Source organism: Cucumis melo, chromosome 11, assembly GCF_025177605.1.
Source record: "Cucumis melo cultivar AY chromosome 11, USDA_Cmelo_AY_1.0, whole genome shotgun sequence".
Taxonomy (NCBI): Eukaryota; Viridiplantae; Streptophyta; class Magnoliopsida; order Cucurbitales; family Cucurbitaceae; genus Cucumis; species Cucumis melo.
Genome location: NC_066867.1, coordinates 22,301,841 through 22,307,420, shown reverse-complemented (window position 1 = coordinate 22,307,420; position 5,580 = coordinate 22,301,841). Strand labels below are relative to the sequence as shown.

Sequence of the window (5,580 nt, the reverse complement as noted above, 5' to 3'; positions counted from 1 at the left end):
TAAGATTATTTAGTTAAATAAATTTAAGGGTCTTTTAAAAAATATAATAAAACGGAAAAATATTTAGACAACATAGAACAATTTCGAAAACGAAAATAACTCAAAGGCCCACAATGGAAAATATTGTTCCATCAACATGCGATTAATTGGTACTCAGCGCGCATAAGATCGATTAGATTTGGGATTTGGCTACCAAAATCTAAATGATTTTTTTGCAAGATTAGAAAGAGCAAACCTGAAATATTTAAAAAAATTGCCACTACAAGAAAAACCACCTATTATAACAGTTGGTTCCATCCCAAGTTGAAAGGAATGAGGAAATAACCGTCATCAAATGTCAAAAAACACGTTTTTGGCTGGAAAAAACGTTGTTCTCGGATTTCCCAAATACATTACAGTTATTCATTGTCATAGTATGTAAAGGCATTAAAAAAATTAATTAAATATTTTTTTTAATTCAATTTTATCAAAATAAATCTAATTTTAAAATAAAAAAAAAGAAAGAAAAGGGAACAAACTCCCTAATGCTCCTCACGCAAAAACCCTCCATCTTCGTCGTCTCCTCCCATTCCCGTGTCCTCCCTCAACGCCGTCGGCTGCCGCTGCTACACTTAACTTCTCCGTCTTTGAACGCCACCAGCTGCTACTACCGTTTGGGTTCGGACACCGCTGCTACCGTTTCGGTTCAAACACCGCGTCTCCTCTCCCTCAACACCACTGCTACCATTTTAGTTCGAACGTCGCGTCTCTTCTCCCTCAACACCGCTACTACCCTTTGTAAGTCTTTGTTCATCTCCCTTCTCTTGAATCCTCGAAGAATCTTTTTTTTACTTTTTCTTCTATGGTAATGATATTGTGTTGAGAGTTGAAATTCAAAGAGCTAAAATATTGAGGAAATTCTTCGAAATTTTGCTGATTTTGTGTCTTTGATGGCGAAGAGTTAGGTTAAATTAGGCGAGAGGTTGATTGATAGGAAGGTGGGGACTAAAGAGCCATTGTTGGTTAGACTTCAATGGGTAGTGAAGCATGTTAAGAAGGAGCAACAAAATGTTTTACGTTTGGTGATTGAGAAGGCACATGGGTTTCTTTCTTTGGAATGTTTTACTGTTGAAACTCCAGCTTCCTTTATTCAAGTATTTATCGCTTTTATTTGTTTGATGGTAGTATAGTTTTGTGAAATATATTAATGGTTTTGTGAAATATATTGTTGGCTATGTGATGAAGCATTTTGGTAGCTTACAATGTGTTTGATGAAATGCCTCAATGAAGCCTTTGGTTGATTTTTAATTGATTTTTAATATATTTTAAACTTTGATGATGTGTAGGGCCTTTAAGCATTTTCCAGAGTTTAGTTGTTACAGTCATACATGTTTAGTGTTAGGTTTTATTTCTAGTAGTGCAGGAATTTCAATCTCCTCTCTTATTGAAAAGAATATTTAGTCTTAGGATGTATTCAGAATTGTTTCTCAAGTAATGACTTTTGGAATGAATGGAAAATTATTGGGATACTTGGTTCTATATTCTGCTATGGTTTCTTACCTAGCACTTTAAGGTGCTTACATTTTTTTTTAAAACAGGAAAATTTTTAGAAGACTTTTGCCAAAGACACTTTCAAGAATGGCCTTCATCACACATTCATGTTCTTTAAAAAATATCCAAAAAGTTGTGAGTGAAGTTGATGGTTTCCAACCTCATTTAATTGCTCCGGAACAAGGATACATGAGGCTTATTTATGGTTCAATCAGCTATTTAGTTTACAGATTCACCATACTGTGTTGAGAATCTTACTTTTTTATTATCATCTTAAAATCACCTCTTTGTTGCAAAAATTTATTGTCAAGATGATAAACATTTTTTTTATGTGCACATTATTAGGAGAAAAAATAGTAAATCAGAAAAAAAGAAAATTCCTCTACTATTGATGAGTGAATATCCTTCTTGTCATCAGTGTGACATATGTGATACATGGTATTTGGAGAATGAAAATATTTATTTGTTCTTTATTAAATTTTCATACAGCTGTGTAGTGTGACATGGTTAATACCGATTAGTTGGTTTTCCCCTTTGAAATCAATTTCGCAACAATTTGAGTGAAGAGAATGAGATGAATGCTATGATATGACTTTTTAATTAACTCTCTTATATATATTTGTTTTTTATTTCCTCTTTTAGAAGTGTTCATGTGGATTTTCTTATCTGTCCCCGTCTCTCTAATCAAATATAAATTTTGAGATTTAGCTTATATCGGCCATATTGTCGTGCTGCTTTTTAAAAAATGTTGTTTGTATCTGCATCATATCTCTTCTTATGGCACCTTTTTTCTTCTTCAACTTTCATTTTCTTTCATTTTCTTTCATCCATTTCATATAATCTCATTGCTTTATGAATCACGTAGGTGAAAAATTCAACGAAGCAAAAAATGCAGGAGCAGATTTGGTTGGAGGTGAGGATTTGATAGAACAGATCAAAGGAGGTTTCATGGAATTTGATAAGTTGATTTCTTCACCAGATATGATGCCCAAGGTATGGTTCTTAAATCTTTTTATTGCTATACATTGTGGTAGCTTTCCAAAAGTACAAGTATTTCTAACAACATTGTCCATAGCAATGAAGTAGTTTTCACATGTACTTTGATTTTTGAGGTTCTGATTTTGATGCACACCAATATGACTTAAAAATGAATGAGTTGTAAGTTTTCTATTTTAACTTTTCTCGACATCCAAGACAATGTGAGTTGTGAAATTATTCAGCTTCATTATTTTATCAAGATAAAATGATGTTTTTTAACCTCCTAATTCTACTTTTCTTCTTATTTGTTTTTATCATCTCTTGGTCATTGTAGACTTTCAACTGATGGAAAGGATTTCTTCACTTCATACAATGAAGTTTATGACAGTTTTGATTTTATGGGCCTATAAGAAAATTAAACCTTCTCAGAGGGATCTATGCCTACGGTTGGTATATAGGACTACTAATTTTCTCCTTAACTTGTGAATTGCTTTCTTTTTTTTTTTCTATTTTAATAATTAATAATTAAGCAATCTCTATGGAATTTTAAGTAGTAGTTGCGTACTATTTGTTGCTCTAGTTGGTTTGCAATGTTCAGTATTGTAATTTCAATGTCATTTTAAAGGTTTTGAGAAGTCATCCGCAATTCAATAAAGGAGAATTGTTCCTCTTCGCAAAGGGCTTGATGTAATCCAACAAGCCCAGTCTAGAATTGGGAAGACTGCAACTTTTTGCTCCAACATTTTTCAGCAACTTGATTATGGTCTTGTGCAGTGCCAAGCATGTTACTTCCATTTAATGTTTGTATTCTGTTAATGAATAAGGTTTGTATGCATTGGCTTATTTTTTAATTTGAAGCACAATACTAAGTTATTGATGCAATCTTTTCATTCTAGTGTGTGACACTTAAGGGGTAGACACCTCTTGAAGTATGCATTTTCTACTAGGAACTTACAGACCCACCCTTTCCTCCATATATTTCTAATTTATCAAAAACTTAGATAATGGTCGTTTTTATTTAGAAACTGATTCTTGAGGCCAATATTGAAGAATTTAGTTAGTTGGTGCAAAATATAGCAATTATATAGGTTAAATGAATGGCTTCAAAACTTAGTGCAATCCATCAAAATGCTTTCAACATGTTTGTGTCTCATGGTTAGACGTGTGGAAATGTTTGTTATGTTTATGTTCTTTAATTATATAGTAGATTGATTTATAGTCTTGTGCATGATTTTGACTTCAAAATATTTTTTGCAGCTAATTTTAGAACTTGGTTATTATATTGAGGAGCTAAGCAAACACAAGGTGCTATAAAGAAATTTGTCAATTCCAAGTATTTTCCAACTATTCTACTATGTGCTGGGTGCACTATTGTACAGTTAAATTCAAAGTAAGAGTTCTTTTCCAACTACTCTATTGCTTACTATTGAGTTGCAATTATTCGAGTCTCTTTCTTGTTCTTATTGTATATTCAAGATGCTTCTTGCAACCAGAAATGCCATGAAATTTCTTCATAACTAACTTTTTTGCATTTTCAATTCCTAACTCAATTCCTCTATGATGACTATATTTATTAATTAATAGATAGTTGTTCCAAGTTTTATTTTGTGTTTATAACTATTAAATGCATTATATATTTACATTTTCTTTGCAGCTCCGATCATGTTCTTCAGACACCTTTTCAAGGTAGGCTGATGGCTATAGTGAGTTTCCATTTTGTAATGCTTTATGAGAGAAGTGTGGTGTGTATTTTGTGGGAAGAGTGATCCTTAAAGTACTTATTGTCTAAATGGTGGTTTGTTTTTGTAGATCATGGCACCGTTGAGTGGATTTGCTGGAGTGTACACTAAGGTGAATTACTTGTGTTCATTTATTACGATTCTCATGATCCTAAATCATGTCCTTAGGTATTAAACAATTGCAGTCTTAGAGTTATTAGCATCAATAGTAGATCTTATCTTAGGCTAACTTTATGAAAGTCTTCGTTATTCAATCAATTAGTGTGGAAATATACACTACATAAATAGCACCAAGTCTATTTTCTTAATTTTCTTATATTTGGAAAAATATGGTGACAACATTTGCTTTTTCAGTGTCTTTGTTATATCTATAGTGTTAAAGCATGCAGATAATATTGTGAAGGTATTGCTCATTACAACTATGAGGTCTTAATTCATTTGATGAATTTATTTGTACCTTTAAGGTCCTACTACTTAAAGTTGTTATATCGCAGTCCTACTACAATCATCATCAAATATGTATGTGTTGTGTTGTTGAAGTAGTGCTGTGTTGTTGATGCGTAAAGTCATACTCTAAAATTTCTTTTTCTTTTCTTACTAGGTTTTGGAAGAATCTATTGGAGCAATGAAACCATATTTGCGGCAATTCGTTGATGTATATCCCTTTTTGTAGGTTTAGTAGTAAAATTTTGGTTCAAATGTACTTATTTAAATAGTTTGTTCGTACCAAAACATATATGTTGATTGCTTCATTGTACAAACACTTTACCAAAAATTGTACAAATATTAGAAAGTGTATGTTAAAGTATATATATTAAAGCGTTCACCATTTCTTTCCATATGGGTGTGTTGTATAGTGCTTTGTGTAATAGCAGGGCAATAAGAAAAATAGGGCAAGAAAAACAGGGACTGAAAATATATTTATGACATTTGAATCTAAAAAAAGATGTCTTCGAAAACGTTTTCTTGAAAGTTTTTAAAGTCATGTTAGGTGAAATGATGACAGTTAATAAGTGTCATATATGATAAATAATGACATTTAATATCTGGCAAACAAGATTAATAATGACACTTATTCGCTGTCATAAAATATAAACAATGACAATTATAATTTGTCATAAATATAAGTAATGATAGTTATTATCCATCATCAAATCTAAATAATGATAGTTATAATCAGTCATAAAATAATAAATTCGTGACATTTATTCTCTGTCATGAAAAACACATTTCGTGACAGTTTTGTAAAACTGTCATAAAATACTTTTCATGAATGACTGCAAATAACTATCATGAAATCTTTCGATGACAGCATTTATCTGTCATCATAGGC

At 31.7% G+C, this 5,580-nt stretch overlaps 1 long non-coding RNA gene across 3 annotated transcripts; it reads left to right on the top strand.

The window, feature by feature from the left end:
• Window positions 1-510: 510 nt before the first annotated feature.
• LOC103496377 (uncharacterized) lies at window positions 511-5,086 on the top strand. 3 transcript variants are annotated; one of them, XR_001763525.2, is made up of 9 exons: window positions 511-777; window positions 1,578-1,665; window positions 2,396-2,523; window positions 2,843-2,954; window positions 3,134-3,332; window positions 3,766-3,898; window positions 4,163-4,194; window positions 4,318-4,359; window positions 4,849-5,086. It is a non-coding gene; the product is annotated as an uncharacterized LOC103496377 (long non-coding RNA). The 3 variants fall into 3 exon arrangements; XR_539138.3 differs by lacking the exon at window positions 1,578-1,665; XR_539139.3 differs by lacking the exons at window positions 1,578-1,665; window positions 3,134-3,332.
• The last annotated feature ends 494 nt before the right edge of the window (window positions 5,087-5,580 follow it).